Raw genomic sequence first — 16,674 nt, 5'->3', positions numbered from 1 at the left:
TAGAGCTTTATGCCCAAATCAGGTGTATGTGGCAAGGAGGTATGCAAGACAGTCAGTCCACTGGGATACAGGAAGAAACCAAAAAATTCCTAAAATATGAAAAATAGATTTTTAATAATATTTAATATGTACCTTAAATATAGTTCATAAAACAAGGATCAAGCCTCAGAAGGATTTTTGATTGGGTGGGAACTTTTAATGTGTTAGAGATTACTGAGTTAAAAGAATAAGCAGAATAATACAATGGACTGAAGAGCCAGAACACTGGATTTCTAGTGCATTCATGCCATCTATTTACTGCAATTCTAGGCCACAGGCACCAAGAGTCTCAGGACCAACAACACTAGCATCATCTGGGGAGTTACCAGAAATGAAATTCTGGAACGCACCTCCGGCCTACGGAATCAGAAATTCCGCTAGTGAAGTTCATCATCTTTGCTAAACAAGCCTTCCAGGGGATCCTGACACAGGCGAAAGTTTGAAAGAGCATCTCAACTCATCATTCAACTGCAACTCTAAAATAAGGAGAGTGAACTACTTCTCTTCTCTGCCTCCTTTATTTTTTCCATCCTTGTTTCTTCTTTTTCTTACATCTATCCATCATCCTTCTTCCTTCCCTGTCTTCTCTTTCTTTATTCGCCCCATATATTGAAGCTTGAACCAGTTTGACTAATCAAAGACTCAACTTGTAAACACTATTATTTATCAGTCAACGAGAAACTTCATTTTATTCCACTCAATAATTCCATTCCATCCTTTTTACTTTCACTTTTCATCTTCTAACTCATTCTTCTCCTGCACAGGGCAATCACTCCCCTGTGCTTAATTCTGTTCTTTCAATTTACCTCCCATAACTTTTCATGGGAGGATAAAGTTATCATACTCAGTATTCTTTTTTGTCTATCTATTCTTCTATCCAGAAATAAAATCACTGCCAAGATACCCATCTGATTGACTTCTAAATCCTAGCATTTTTTGACATTTTATATTTATTATTTAATATGCACTAGAGAAAGTTGTAAACTTTACAACTTGAACTTATGGGAAGAACTCATTAGTATCGTAAATTCTTCTATGATGGAGATGTTCTGCCTGGGCATATAAGTCATATTTTGAAAATAAAATGAATTTGCATAATGTAAACAAGAAAATAAAATCATTTTTACTGATACTTTAGTTTTGTTACATGCTGATAAATTACCTTCATCAGGAAAGAGTCAACCTAAAGATTATCTTCAACAATTAATATTAAGTATATCTACTTGGTCTAAAACATGTCATGAGATAAAAGCAGTCAGAATTGATTTCTACCAGACAATCATGAATTTCTGTCATCTAAGTAGCTGTTTCTATGTGAAATATTTGGTAATACTATTCAAAAGAAAATGTAGGAGACTGGAGAAATAAATTTTCAATATTAAAAGGAGTCAAAAAAAGTCCTACTGAGTCATACAATTTGACTTATGAATTGATTCATCCAAGTGTAAATAGTTTTCTGTGAAAGAATTTCTGTTTAATATTGTTCAAATGAGAATTCTGTAAAAGTTAACATGGATTCAAGTAATTTTCCTGGTCGATTTCAGGTAAATTATATTCAAGTAATAAAGGCAGTCTCCACTCTGCATGGGTATGTGCGATCATAAAAATGACCTTATATACCCAAAACTCTGCAAAATGCTCTTATTTATAACGGGAAGGGTTGTAAATGTCCCATGATCTTTAAAAACCATGTTATTGTCCATGACAAATGCATAAAGAAATGAAAATATAACAATACAAGTATTTTCAATACATAGTGATTCAAAAATTTGCAAATACAGTGTTTTATTTATTTGTAAAATCTTATTAGGAATATCTATTTCTAGAAACTTAAAGAAGACATCCTTTATTTCTTCCACTGAAAACAACTAAAAACCATGGATATTATATTCAAATAAACAATTGAAGACAAAATTTTGAGAGAAGATTGGCCAGAGACACCAGGACCTGAGGAACAAGGAGGCAGTAGGCTCCTTGGCTTGATATTTTATGTCCCATACTACAGACTTGGAGCCAAAGAAGCCAGCAACCCAGAAAGAACAATGGGTGCTATCCAAAAAGACCCATAAAGGCTTGCTACTTCCAAATAAAGGGCCAGGAAAAAAGGGCAACCTCTAAACATATAAAGTTTTTAGATGGTAACTCTCTACTTCAAATATTTACCTCTGAAAAAAAAACCCGTAGCCCTTTTGCCACAATATCAGCCCAGACTGAGCAGGGAGACTAAACTTCAACCCTCTGATGCTATAAAAGGCACCATGTGTTCTCAGAGGAATGGGACTAAAGAAGTCTGAGGATAGAGCCTGGATGACTTCTTGTCCTCCTCCCCCTCCCCCTTCCCCTCCTCCCTCCCCCTCCCCCTCCCCCCTCCCCCCCTCCTCGGATTGAACTCAGGGGCACTCGTCCACTGAGTCACATCCCCAGCCCTATTTTGTGTTTTATTTAGAGACAAGGTCTCACTGAGTTGCTTAGCACCTCACTAAGTTGGCTGAGGTTGGCTGCCTCAGTCTCTGGAGCCACTGGGATTATAGGCATACGCCACTTTGCCCTACTATACCCTGGACTTGTAGCCCAGCCATGTGGAAATGAGTGCTCCCACCAACCACTGCACAGGGTAGCAGACACCACTTGATGAGCCTGGACTTCCACACCTGACCTGGGGTAACCAGAAGCCCTACAGGGATAGTGGTAGAAGTGAAGAGTCTATGGGGGCTTTTACCAATGCCCAGAGGAATGAGACCTGAGGACAGTGTTGGTAGAGTCATCTGGGAGCACTAATGAGACACTTCTCTATCTTTCAGCCAGAATGTAAGATCTGGTGGAGAAACAGCAGCTTCTGTTCAACAGCAGCCAGAAGCCCCTGGCTCATGATATCTAGAAGGTTGCAGTGGATAATCCGCTTTTCCACTCCACCTGTCAATCCTACCTTCCAACCTCCCCTGCCAGAGCAGTGTCAAACAAACCAAAACAGCTAAACAAAGGTTTAAATAGATTCTGATCTCACAATGTCATCTTCCAAATGTGTAGGCTCCAATCAGAAATCATTTGTTATACTAAGAACCAGGAAAATCTCAACTTGAATGAAAAAAAAGACAGCAGACTTCAACACTGAAGTGACACATGATTTGGGAATTATCTGATAACGGTCATAAGGAAGCCTTCATAAAGTGCTTCAATGGGCAATTATGAAGACACTTGAAACAACTGAGAAATTATGATATTCATCCATAATAGAGTGTTATGCAACCACAATGAAGAATGCAATGTTGTCATTTGCAAGAAAATGGAACTGAAGGTTATCATGGTAAGTGAAATACAGATAGTCAGGTATGATATGTTCTTTCTCATATATGAAAATTAAGAGAGAAAGAGAAAGGGGTCATGATGGGGGGTGGGTGGTAAGAGAGAACCTGAAAGTAAAAGTGGGGTTGCTAGGGACAGGGAAGGGTGCCAGGGGGGAAGGTAAGGTGTGGGGGAAAGGTAGAAGTGTGGATGAAGGCAATGATTAAGGCATGATGTATTCATGTGTGGAAATACCACCCTCCTGAGGTTGTAATGGGAACTGCCTCTTCCCAGCCCATTCACCTGGGTGAAAATTTATCCCCACCAGATGGAAATAATAACAAAATTCATTATCTGCCATTAATCTTAGAGATTCTTGATCTGCAATATGAATATTTTTGATATTACTAAACCTTTATTGGAACAATGTATATATTAATAATTGCAATAATAATATTTTAAAAAAGAAACAAATGAGAAAAAATAGAAACTCTCAGCAAAAAAAAAAAAAAATAGATGAAAAAAGGCCAACAGAAATTTTAGGATGACAAATATAATAAGTGAAATTTAAAAGGGTCAAGGAATAGATCAGAACACAAGGGGCAGAGACATACCTGCAGACAGAGAAGTAAAAATTATCCAATCTGAAAGAGCACAAATGAAGAGAGTCTGAGAGATGTGTAGGACTGCAGCAAAGTAGCTACATTTATGTAATGAAAGTACTGGAAGAAGAAAAGGAGGAAGGTGGAGCTTCAAGTTCAATTATAGATGGGAAAAAAAAGGCAAAATTTGCCAAATTTGACAATAAAATAAATCTACAGATTCAAGGAACTGAGAAAATCCCCAAACAGGATGAATTCAAAGAAATTATGTAAATATCAATGGAGTCCATAAGCAGAATCTCAAAGGCTATCGAAGTGGACCAGGTAAAGATACCACCTTGCAGTAGCTGGGTCCAGTTTTGCCATGTGCATGGACATCCAAGCACATAATACTCATCAATGGGACAGTTGTTATGGTGAACCTCTGTGCACTTTGCTTCCTTACCAGAAGGAGGAAGCCTGAAATGACCTGCAGAAAGGGCCTTGGACAATGACACAAGAGTAGTCAACTGACAAAAGGAAAAGCATGAACAAGGACAAGAATACTTAAAGCAATGTGGTGTGGATATATTTTTGTTATTGCTAAACTGCAACTTGCAAAGTGCATAGTGGAAGAAAACACAAAGAGTGTGCTAGACCCTACACTAGTACTAGAAAGATGGGAAGTGGAGTAATGATAGTTCCCAATTTTCTTCTAGGAAATGAGTAAAATGCTGATAATTCGACTAAGTGTGTGACCCAAGGAGTACCAACCTTGTATGGTCATGACAATCAAAAACTTTAGACTGAGATTTTAAATGCCTTTGTCAAAATGCCCATAACTTTCTTAATGGAAACAATAACATCATTCACTATCTACCATTATTATTACAGTACTAGTTCCAGCTTCTTGATCTGCAATGTATAAATGTCCTATGAGAAAAACATGTAAACAGACATTTTGTTGTAGGAAGAAATCAGAATACCAATGCAGTATAGGGGCATCTGTGTAGAAATTAATGAGGATGTAAAAGAAGTTTTTGGAGTCTCACCTGCATTCATTTAAATGTGAGTAAAATAGCTCAAAACAAGTGAATAAATTAGCAGATTTTAATTTACGGACATCTTGAAAATAAAACCCTTTTAAGTAATGCAATTTCAAAGGCTTTGTTTCCTTTCTTTTAACAGTTCCATTTTTTTCCAAGCCACAAGATTGGGTTTTTGTTTCTGACCCTTAGAAATCTTCATGTATCTGCACTATATCTCTTCTCAGGCTCTTCAAGAACAAATTAATAATGTGGCTAAAACCAAACCACCAATTAGCATTTCATTGCAGGGCATATATTTTCCACAAACTTGGATGGAATCCGACCTCCTAATGTAGGAGACACTAATCAGTTATATCTGTGGGCATTGGTCTCCTAGAACACTGCCCTTAGATTCAAGCAAATCAATGTTTTGCATTCCAGTTGTAACGTTTTAAGTAACTGCTGAACACCTAGTGTCCACTCAGTGATCTCAAACAAAAAATAAGTCACAGCTGACACCATTGGAACGAATCAAGCAAAAAGCTTACTGCTTCATGTAAAGAAATTAAACAGTGAAGTCTTGAAATACTGTGGTCAGATTAAATATGGATAGCACAGTAGAAAAAAAAATGTGTTCATTTCTGGGAAGTAACTGTGCTATGTAAGCCAAAATAAAAGAAACACATAGGCAATACATCATGTAAATATACTACTTCTTGTGGGAATGGGAAAACCACTTGAACAATTTATACTACATCATGAAAGAAAATGAATGCTATTAGTGATTATTTATTGAAGACCCTCACAACTATGTGTTTTCATGACTATAAATTTCTTCTATAAATATTTTTTGAGTAGTTAAATTTGTACCAGGCATTCTCCTAGCACTAGAGTCATAATGTTGAAAAGCCAGATAAGAGCTATGCCTTCATTAAACTTGTTTTTCTCTGTTGCTCTTTCCATTGCTGTGAGAAAACTCCTGAGAAAATCCACTGAATGAAGGACATGGCTTATTTTGGCTCATGGTTTCAGAGGCTTCTCTTCATAGTCCCTTGTCCCTGTTGCTTTGTACATGTGGCAGCATGGTACCTCCCGGTGTGGGAGCAATGGCAGAGGAGTCCTGTTCATTTCATAGCAGCCAGGAAGCGGAAATAGAAGAAGGAGCCAGGGTCCCAATATCCCTTTTAAGGGCCCAACTCAATTATCCAACTTCTTCTACCAGCCCCTGCCTCCTGAAGTTTCCATTACCTCCCTATAGCTCCAAGGAATGGGGACCAGGCCTTGGACACATGGGCCTTTGTGGGGTATTCAGGATCCAGACAATAGCAACAATTCAACAAAGTTAAATCAAGAATCCAATCTATTTAGTTGATCACAGAAATAGTTTTTGTTCTGTATTTTAGGCTCTGTAAAAGGTATTTAGGGTTATAAGGATACACAATCCATGAATATTGGTTTTACTTGTTTTTTGGGCAAAAGAAGACATATATAAAATAGGTTGAGACACATCAACTACTTAAGCAAGCTAGTATAATCATGAGAACAAGCAAAGAAGATGGAAATGTACAGATCCTGTTGTTGCTTTTTTCTCCCCCTAACATTGTTCTTAAAGGAAATGATTTTCAAATTGTAAATGTCAGAACAAATTTAATTATTTGGAAATTGAGACATTTTGAATAAATTACCATTTGACAAATGATTCTGAATGTAAACATTCTTTCTCACTTTCTCTGTAAAATACTTACAAAGATAGAAAAAAGTATTCACCCTCAAAGTAATTACAGTGAATTCATTAAAAGAATCTTGGAGTAATTTCCACCAAAAGAAAAAAAAAGGTGGTGGTGGTGGTAAGGAATGAAAAATGACAGAAATAAAGCAAACTCTCTAGACTAAAATGACTTTCTAAAATCCCTTGGCTATTACCCATTATCTCCCCATGTATTTCAGAAATATTAGGTCTGTGTTGACCATATAAACATGGCATCTTTTCTTGGATAATAAAAATTCTTAATTATGCTTTGTTAGTTCAGAGAATGATTTCTGGCCTCCATCATACAGAGCGTTATCATCACTGTATTTGGCAGGAAAACGGCGCCTAAGTGTGACCACTTTCTGATCCTTGGACCCTATGAATCTTATATTATACAGCAAAAGGGACTTTATATCTGTAATAAAATGAAGGTTTTTGAGATGGCACATTATCCTGGATTATCCAAATGGGCCCATATAATCACAAGAATCCTTGTAAGGAGAATATAGGGAGGGTGAGAGTCAACGAAGAAGGCCATGTGTTGGCAGAAATAGAAATTAGAGTGATGTGTTTTGAGATGGGGAATGGAAAATAGCCAAGGAATATAAGCAACAGAAAAAAGTAAGGAAATGGATTCTCCCGTCAGAGGCTACACGAAGACCCAGCCCTACTGGAACCTTGACTTTGGCCCAGTGAAACTGATTTAAGACACCTGATCTCCAGAACAGTGGACAAATAAATCTGCATTCTCTAAAGCCACTGGTATCTTTTCAATAGTAGTAGTAGGAAACAAATAGAGCCACTATCACTCAATGTTATAAACTTAAAGCTATTTGACCTTCATTCTTTTGGCATGTTTATGATGTTTCAAAAGTTCTAAAAGGAACTTAGATTGCCTTGGGAATGAGAAAAAATGCATTAACTTTGATTAATTAGTGATCATATGTAGATTGAATATGGGAGTTATTCCTATATAAAGTTTAGAAACAACTAGATTCCTATTGGTAAAAATATTCTTTCTGCTTGCTTATTAAATTACGCTGCATGTTTATCTGCCTGTTACTTTTTACGGTTTATTCTATTTTTAGCAGCTATTGATCTGTTTAAATATATGGATATTGTTAATTCACTCTTTTTTCTGGATGTAATCATAGGATCCCACCCCCATGCCGCATCCCTGCCCTGAGCATGATTTGAAAGGTGTTAATTGCTGATTTCCCACTTGGGCTAATTTTAATTTCACAGCTTTGCACCATCTTTCCTGGAAGATCTCTTCGTGACAACAATGCATGCTCTCTGATTGTTGCTTCTTTCATTCGTAAGGTTCTTAGGCTAAATAATATAATATATCTTGATTATTCTCCTAAATTTTATCCATATTTTACTTTATTGTATTGCCATAAGTTCTAACATATTCCCATGCCATTATGAAAATTGATAGTTGTAAGAATTTCTCCAGATGTTCCTTGACCAACACCATTCCTTCCAGAAAGTACTTCAGTAGTTTCTTCCCAGATTCTATAAAAGTGACCTCACCATTGATTTTTCTTTCTTTTTCTCTTTTTTTTTTTTTTTGGTACTTGGGATTGAATTCAGTGGCACTCAACCACTGAGCCACATTCCCAGCACTATTTTGTATCTTATTTAGAGACAGGGTCTCCCTGAATTGCTTAGCATCTTGCTTTTGCTGAGTCTAGGTTTGAACTCGTGATCTTCCTGTTTCAGCCTCCCGAGCTGCTGGAATTGCAGGCTGTGCCACCATGCCCAGCCTCATCACCAATTTTTATAATTTAATAACAATAACCGTACAATTTCCCAAGAGGGATTTCTTTAAATTTACACCACTACAAAATCATTTCCAAAACGTCCTGTCACGTATTTTTCTTCTCCACTCCTTTAATCATATAATAAAAAAACAATCAGCAGAAATAATCTCACTCAGATGATAATTTTCCTTTGTGTTCTTATTTGTCATATTTGGAAAACAAACAAGAAAATGTAGTCAGGTTTCTTGAGTAATTATTTCTGACCTATGCTGTCAGATTCTGTCATTCAAATGAGAATTTAATAATAAAAAAGTAGAAAGTGTTTCAATTACTTTGGAAAACAGTTTTACTCTGGGAGTTATGGTATGGAGAAATATTCCCTAAAGGTCCAGGTACGTAAATACTGATCCCTTAGGGCAGTGCTACTGGAGTGCTCTGAACTTTTTGGAGAAGGGACCCTCCCTGTGGGAGGTTCTTCAGTTATTAGAGGCATGTTCTTGAAGATTATTGTGGGAACTGACTTTTTTCCCCCTTACTAGCCATGAGGTAAGCAGATTGCTCTCTCATGAAATCCCTGCCATTGGCATCTGTGACACCTACCAGATGACCCAAATAATTGGTTCACCCAATCTTAGACTGGGAACTCCTCAAACTGTAAACCTTCTCGCTTTCTAAATGAATTATCTCAGATATGTCATTATAGTGATAGAAAACTGACTAACACAATGGGCGTTTGTTTTTGCTCCAAGTATTATGATTCTTTTTCAGATTTAAGATGCATGTCTTTGTAATTCACATAGTTAACTAAATCAAATTAAATTGATTGAATTGATACATAATATTGTTTATAAATAAAAAATAAAGAATTATGATAATAACTGTTTAAATTATTTTAAAGAGAACTTGTTGGGAAAAGATAGCCTTGTTAACAATTGGGGCGTGATATAGGTATGTAGAAGATTGAAACTAGAAGAATGTAGAAGAATGAAACTAGATCCCTATATTTCATCCTGCATAAAAGGCAACTAAAATTTATCAAAGACCCAGGAATGAGACCACAAACTTTGCAACTGCTAGAAGAAAACAAGGGCTCAACACTCCTACACATTGGCTCAGGCACCTTTTTTTGTTAATGAGATCCCCAAAAGCACATACAACAAAATCAAGAATCAGTAAGTGGGATGGCATCAGATTAAGAAGTTTCTGCTTAGCAAAGGAAACAAGAATGTGAAAAGAAGGCCTACAGAATGTCAACTACTCCTTGGATGGGAGATTAATATCCAAAATATAGAAAGAATTTTAAAAAACACTACCAAAAATAATTTTTAAAAACCAAATAACCCATTCAATAAAAGGGCACAAGAACTAAATAGTCCTTTCTCAAAACAAGAAATAAAAATTCCAACAAATATATGAAAAAAAATGTTCAACATACCTAACCATGGGGAAAATGCAAAACAAAATTACATTAAGATGTCTCTCACTCCAATTTGAATGGCAATCACCAATAATCTAAGTAATAAAGAAGTTGTGAAGTTGTGGGGGAAAAGGTACTCATACACTGTTGGTGCAGCTATAAATTAGTACAACAACTTTGGACAGCAGTATGGAGGTCCCTAACCGGAGAGCCAGTTATCTCATTCCTTAGCATTTGGCTGAAAGATCTAAAATCAGCATACTTATTACGGAAATACAAGCACTTCCATGTTGTAGCAGTGTAATTTACAATCGCCAACTTATGGAACTAGCCCAATTGCTGGATAAGGAAAATATGGTACATGTATAATGGAGTTTTACTCAGTCATAAAGAAGAGTGAAACTATGTTCTTTGTTTGTAAGTGGATGAAACTGGAAAGCATCATGCTAAGTCACATAAGCCAGATTCAGAAAATCTAAGGCTGAACAGTCTCTCTCATACGCAGAAGCTATGGCAATATAAGCAAAATATAGTGTGTGGGGGGATCCCATGAATATTGGTGAAATAGAGGAAGGGAAATGAGGGGGAGGGAAAGGGCATTGGAAAAGGGAGAAACCACAGAATGAAATTGACCACATTATGATACGAATTTATAAGCATATAATTACCAAGTGAATTCCATCTTTATGTATATCTTTATAGCCCCAATTAATAGAAACAATAAATATATGGAAGGAAGACCAGTAGAGATGAATAATAGTGGAGGGAAAGGGGAAGTATCTGGTGCTGAAATAGAGCAAAATATATTTCATACCTCTATGGTTATGTCAAAATGAATCTCCCCTATTATTTATAACTACAATGCACTTATATGATATTTTAATAATGAAAAAATTCATTCTAACTTGCCATTCTACTACAATTTTTATATTAATCTTGCAATTTCATCAAAAAACACATTTTGCATAGTTTTTCTTAAATTATTCATTGATTTTTCTGCTGGTTTTATTAAATATTTTTCTATGTTTTATAAAAAAAAAACTTGAGAAAGAAGTCTGCATTTAAATAAATGTTACCATAGATCCTTTATCAATCTACCTTTCTGCATTTCAGGATGGTCAAATTATTTTTTTTAGAAAAATTGTAGTGATAAAGTAAAATGAAAAAAAAAATTGTATCTAAAAACTCTCTGTGGTCTGGACTGGGTGTCCCTTAATAATTTGTGTTGAATTTTAAGGCCAACGTGATCATAACTAAGAGGAGAACTCTTTTAGAGGAGATTAGTTCTTGAGAGTGAAGCTCTGATGAATGGGATTATGGTCATTAAAAAGACTCAAGGGAGTTGGGCTTCTTTTCATCCTTTCTGCTCTGGGAAGACACCAGTATTCATCCTCTCTGGAGATTAAACAATGAGCCTGCTCTTGTGTTCCCTGCTCTCTCCTGCAAAGTATCTCATCCACAGCCTAGGATTTATTTTCTTTAAATTCACCAATCTCCTCTTTTACCATTACCTGCATTGTTTTTGAGAGAGCTCCTAGGTAGAAGCTTCATGATCTACTGCAAATGAAGTTATTCACTTCGGGAAAAGATTGCAATTCATCTGTTTATGGCCTGCTTTTCCAAAGAAATGTTTCTAGCATGGCTCTGGACCTGATGGTGTGGACAATTCCAGGCTTCTCTGAGTGGCACCCTACTCCAGGAGTCCCGTACTCAGTGCAAAGACCAGCACCAGCTGGAGATCCTCCTGGCTCCTCTTCTGATATAGAACAAAGGAATCCCAAACTGAGAAAATGGGAATCTCAGACCCATCTTCTCCTCATGCTGCACCCAAGGTAGGGCTTCCATTTCACGTGTGGGAGATAGACAGAGGAAGAGAACCCTTGACTCTCAATAGATGATTCAAGGCCAGAGGTAGCTTGAGCAACATTAGAAATGTGACAGTCCTGTTCCTGCTTGGAAGATAGGCCCCTGACTGTGAAGGATTGTTTGGTTACAGCATCTTCACATAGCATCTCAGCCTTACTGTAAGGGGAGGTTTATGGGAAGAAGTGATTCTAGTTGAAATACACTGGCTCTTGCCTTTCTTAGAAACTTTCAAATAGGTTTCATTGAATAGAAGTTTGCTTATTTGCTATTTGTCCTTATACCAGATCCAGAACAGTCAGATCATTATTTTTAAAAACGTGCAGCGGAATAGATAGCGGATGAGGGAATGGGTGCATTTTCCAGTTGCTCAGTGGCTTAGCAGGAGTATTGCCTCTCAGTGAGGTGGGTACAAGGGAATCCACTGAAATTCAATATCCAAGAGTAAGAAAACCATTGAGACAAACAAATTTAGGAAATCTGAACATAAGACAAAAAGAAATAGGCTGACGGTGCTGGCAGTATTGGTTTACACAGATGGAAGGGGTGATACCAGCAGAAAGAGAAAGAGCACTGTGGAAACAGTTTGGCACAGGAGAACCCGTGGAACAGAGAGGCAGTCTGATCTTAACTGAAACAGAGGCAGCTCAGCAACCTGGCGTACATGCTTCATTTTTCTTGGCTGGTAAGCAGAGAGCTGAGGCAGGGAGCCATCTTAAAGTGGCTGTGCACAGGGTGAATTATATCTGCTGTTGTGCAGTTGCAAGCTAAGAGGTACTGATGGTTCCAATTAACTCTTTATTATACTGAGTCTATTTGCTGAAGTTAAAAGCTACCAGCAACCCAGAACTTATGCAAAGAACACACTCTTAAAAGAGGAAGAGGAATCCATCTCAACAGATGTCCAAGATTAAGACCTCCAGACCTCAGAAAACATGAGAAAATAGGCAAACAAGTCTCCCCTAATATTTACATTGCCCCCAAAATGGAACCCACAGATATGACAGGAATGAAATTCCAGATAAAGACTATAAAAATTCTTAAGAATTTAATAAGCTTAAAGAAGACCTAAGAAATCACTTCAGAAAGCAAGAAAAGGAGATGAAAAGTTTTAAATTCTACTTCCATTCTGAAAGATAGCTTTGCTAGATATAACAATCTTGGTTGGCAGTTGTTTTCGTTCAGAGTTTGGAATATTTCATTCCAAGCCCTTCTGGATTTTAGAGTGTGAACTGAGTTGTCAGAAATGAGTTTTACTAGTTTACCTCTAAATATGACTTGACGTTTTTCTCTTGCAGTTTTTCTCCGTGTTTATTCGTTTCAAATACGGTGTGTCTCAGAGAAGTTCTTTTTTTTTACATTATTTGGGGTTCTGTATTATTTGTATACTGTATGTGTATGTCCACCTATTTCCTAAGGTTTGGAAAATTTTCAACCTATTATCATAACATTTACATTATAAATTTTCTACTATTATTATACTGAAAATATTCTTTAAAAAAAATAAACAAGAGTGATAAACCTTTAGCCACATCAACCCAAAGAAAGAGTGAGAAGATCCAAAACAATTAAATTGGAGATGAAAAAGGAGGTATTACCACAGACAGTTCTGAAATTTAGAGGATCATAAGGGATTATTTTGAAAACTTACAGTTCAATAAATAAGATATCTGGAATACATTGAAAATTTCAAGACATGTATGACCTATCCAATTGAACTAAGTGGGTATAGAATACATAAATAAACCAATATCAAGTAATGAGATTAAAGCAGTAATAATTAGCCTTAGAATATAGGAAAACACAGGATCAGTTGGATTCTCAAGTTCTACCAGACCTTTAAAAAAGATGCAAATTCTCCTGGAATTATTCCATGAAATGGGAAGAGAACATCCAAAATTGAGTCTAGGCAGCTGTTACAACCCAGCATCAATCCCAGATAAACATACATCTAGGAAGGAAGACATGAGATCAATATCCCTGATGAAAATGGATATAAAATTTCTTAATAAAATATTAGCAAACACTGTTAGATGTGAAGGTACATGTCTGTAAACCTAGTGACTTGGGAGGCTGAGATAGGAAGATCACAGTTTGAGGCCAACCTAGGCAACTTAGCAAGACTCTGTCTCATAATTAAAAATAAAAAGGATTCAAGGCATAGCTCAGTGGCAAAGTGCTCTTGGGTTCAATACTCATTATGCATAAATAAATAATAGGAAACCACATGCAAAAACACATTACGAGGATTGTACACTATGAACATGTGTGATTCATCCCAGAGATGCAAGGTTGATTCAATGTATATAAATCAGTAAGTTTATTTCATCACATAAATATAGTCAAGGACAAAAATCATGTGATTATCCTAATGGATACAGAAAAATCTTTCTACCCATGTTCATGGATAGTCTGAATCAATATTGTCAAAATGGTTATATTACCAAAAGCAATCTACAGATTCAGTGCAATCCTCATCAAAATACCAATGACATTCTTCACAGAACTATAAAAATATCCTATAAATTCATATGGACAAATAAAAGACCCAGAATAGCCAAAGGAACCTTGAGGAGTAACATAAATGCTGGAAAAGAGAGAAGATGGCAGAAGAGAATTAGGCAGTGATTCCTGATCTCTTCACAACATATAAAGGAGGCAGTGAAAGAAAAGCAGAATTGAGAAGTGGGTCACAAAATAAATACTCTACAACTCAATATTACAAAGTGTGAGACTTGGAGAGACTTGAAGATCAGTTACCATTGTAGAAGTTCGATAATGAAGCCTAATTTTGCTGGGTATTGTATGCTGGGTATTGTATTCTGGGTGTTATTTGGCATTTTTTTAAGTTTGGCATATATTATTTCAAGCTCTTCTGGCTTTTAGGATCTGGGTAGAGAAATTTGAATTGAGTTACCTCTAAATGTAACCAGATGTTTTTCTGTTGCAGCTTTTAAAATTGCATCCTTAATCTGTATGTTAGGCATTTTCATTTTATAATGTGTCTTAGAGTGGATCTATTGTGATTTTGTGTATTTAGAGTCCTACATGCTTCTTGTATTTAAATTTCTATCTCATTCTTAAGGTTCGGATTTTTTTCTGCATTATTTCATTGAAGAGATTGTACATCCCTTTAGTTTGTATTTCAGAAACTTCATCTACCCTAATGGTGCTTAAATTTGGATTATTTATGTTATCCCAGATTTCTTGAATAGTCTGGTCATGGATTTTTTTTAAACATCTTTTCTTTATGATCAATTGTATTTTCAAGATTGTATATTCCATTTTCAAGGCATGGAAATCTATCTTCAAAGTGGTCTGACCTATTGGCGATAGTTTACACTGAATTTGAAATTAGATTTATTAGTCTTTTGTTTCCAGGATTTTTTTGGGGGGCGTTTCTTTTTCAGATTCTGTCTTTATAGAAGTGATTTTTCACTTCTTGTATTTTCCCTCTAATTTCACTCCTTTCTAATTTTACTTCTTTTAAGTCTTAGAACATCATGTTCAACATCTCTAGTAATTAGGTAAATGCAAATAAAAACTACATAAAGACTTCATCTCATTCCAGTCAGAATGGCAATTATCAAGAATAAAAATAATAATAAATTTTGACAAGGATGTGGGGGAAAAGGTACATTTGTACATTGTTGATGGGACTGCAATTTTGTGCAGCCACTTTGGAAAGCAGTATGGAGATTCCTCAACAAACTAGGAATGGAACCACCATAAGATCCAGCTATACTCCTTGGTATATACCCTGAAGATTTAAAATCAGCATACTATAGTGATACAGTTACATCAATATGCATAGCAGCACAATTTACAATAGCTAAGCTATGGAACCAACATAGGCACCCTTTAACAGATGAGCGTATAAAGAAAATATTAGATATATACACAATGGAGTATTACTCAGCCACAAAGAAAAACATAATTATGGCATATGCTGGTAAATAAATAAAGGAGACTAACATGCTAAGTGAAACAAACCAGTCCCCAAAAGCCAAAGGTCAAATGAATTTCTGGTATTTGAAAGCTAATCCAAAACAAGGGGTGGGGAATAAAAAGAAGAAAAAAAAAAGAAAGAGAAAGAACTAAAAGGGAATTTCTTCAAAATAGATGAGTAGACAAAGAGGATTGAGGAGGAGGAGGAAGATGGGACAGGAAAGGGGAGGACAGTGGAATGAATCTGACCCTACTTCTGTTTGTGCAAGCTGGAATGTGGCACAGTGAGTCCTGGCACTAGGTACATCCACATGACAATAACTTAAAAAAATGTGAATGGATTGAAGAGGGACCAGTGGAGTAGAGGAAGGGCAGTAGAGGGGAGTGGGGGAGTGCTGGTTATTGAATTGGAGAGGGTGTGTTCCATGCTTCTTTGATTATGTCAGGGTGTATCCTTGTGTTGTATATAACTAAAAATACTTTCTTTTTTTTTTTTTAAAGTTTACTCCCAACTACTATTGTATTCTACAAAGTTTACTCCCAACTACTTTTCTTCTACCAAGAAGTAATTTGAAGACTTGAACTCCCATTTTGACCTAGCTCACTGAGTCAATTCAGTCGTGTCATAAAGTCAAATCACATCAGTGAGGTTATACAAGGGCTCTGTATAATCCCTCAACATATAACATGTGTCTACTTCCCTTCTCCTTCTGTACTCACTGATTTTAAAAGTCCTCATGTTATGAGTTTGCTTGTAGCCTGAGCTATTGGAAATCCAGCAAACCCTTAAAGCATTTTGTGAAGCTGGCTTACTGTTTGGAATATTATTTGTGAGAAGAATTAACAAATTATTATGAAAAAAAGATGAAAAAGTGTTTCAGTGCTTTAGTAAAAATGCTGCCACTCTGTGTAAATGCCCATTGACCTGAAGAAGCTCATACCACGGTGAGGATTGAAGCCAGTGCTCACACAGTGCTCCTCCAGTGAGATGAGATACAGT

The sequence above is a fragment of the Ictidomys tridecemlineatus genome, chromosome 6 (genome assembly GCF_052094955.1).
Source record: "Ictidomys tridecemlineatus isolate mIctTri1 chromosome 6, mIctTri1.hap1, whole genome shotgun sequence".
Lineage (NCBI taxonomy): Eukaryota > Metazoa > Chordata > Mammalia > Rodentia > Sciuridae > Ictidomys > Ictidomys tridecemlineatus.
The sequence above is the reverse complement of the archived record's forward strand: the minus strand, read 5'-3'. Positions refer to the sequence as shown.